The sequence below is a fragment of the Olea europaea genome, chromosome 11, assembly GCF_002742605.1.
Source record: "Olea europaea var. sylvestris chromosome 11, O_europaea_v1, whole genome shotgun sequence".
In the NCBI taxonomy this organism is placed as follows: Eukaryota; Viridiplantae; Streptophyta; class Magnoliopsida; order Lamiales; family Oleaceae; genus Olea; species Olea europaea.
Genome location: NC_036247.1, coordinates 35,958,585 through 35,959,960, shown reverse-complemented (window position 1 = coordinate 35,959,960; position 1,376 = coordinate 35,958,585).

The window sequence follows — 1,376 nt, the reverse complement described above, 5'->3', positions numbered from 1 at the left end:
TGAGGCGATCACCTATCAAATGCCTATATCATTGCGTTGCCTCTTTGCTAATGTATTAATTTTTTGTAGGCTTGCAAATCCTAAGAATTTATGGGTTAAATTTAAAGAGTACATGATAGAATATTTTATACATACAAGTATGACAGTATGTGATGCCGAGATTAAGACTTTGAGATGCATAAATTCATTCTTGAAAGTTTTTTGTACAAACATAAATGATTTCGGTTTGGTAGATTTTAACGCTATTGTGAACGATGCTGATGTGTTAGCAAACATGATTTTAGAAGAGACTACAAATATTAATGTTCAATGTGACATGTATTTTACAGAGAATTTAAATAAGGAACAACAATCTGCCTATGATGTTATTTTAGACTGTATTGTAAATAATAAAAATGGAGTTTTTTTTTTATTGATGGTCCAAGAGGTACTGGAAAAACTTTTCTGTATAAGGCATTACTTGCTGCAGTATGATCTCGACAATTTATTGCATTAGCAACGACATCATCGGGAGTGGCTGCTTCTTTATTGTCGGCTGGGCGAACTGGTAATTCACGTTTTAAAATCTTACTTCAAATAAGTTCTGATATGCAATGTTCAGTAAGTAAACAATCATCACTTGGTCAATACAAATGACAAAGTTAATTGTGTGGGATGAAACACCAATGATTAATAGATGTGTTTTTGAAGTTTTGGATAAAATGTTAAAAGATATTATTGAATGTGAATTGCCATTTGACGAAAATGTTATTGTGTTCGGAGGAGATTTTCGACAAGTGTTACCAGTAGTACAAAGAGGAACAAAAGATGATATCATGAATGCCAATTTAGTTTTTTCAGATTTATGGCAATATTTTACACAACTACTATTGACCGAGAATATGAGAGCTAAATTAGATCCTTTGTTTTGTAAATATTTACTTAGAATTGGAATTGAAATTGAAAGAGAATATACATGTCACATGATTAAGCTTCCTTCAGATATGATTTTGAGAGTGAATTTGAATTATTGAAAAAACTAATTGCTATTGTGTTTCCTAATTTTCACACATATGGTAACAATTTGAATACTATGATGAACAAAGTTATTTTGACTCCAAAAAATGAACATGTAGATGTAATAAACAATATGTTAGTTAAAGAAATTCTAGGAGAGATATTTACGTATTTTAGTTTTGATGAAGTAATTGATAAAACAGAAGGATTTATTCGTGAGAACTTTTTGATTAGTCTAACTCCAAATGGAATTCATCCACATGAACTTGTATTAAAAAGAAATTGTCCTGTTATGTTGTTTAGAAACATTAATCCTTCAGAAGATTTGTGTAATGGACCAAACTTATTTGTCGAGAATTTAAACGAAATGTTATTTTAGA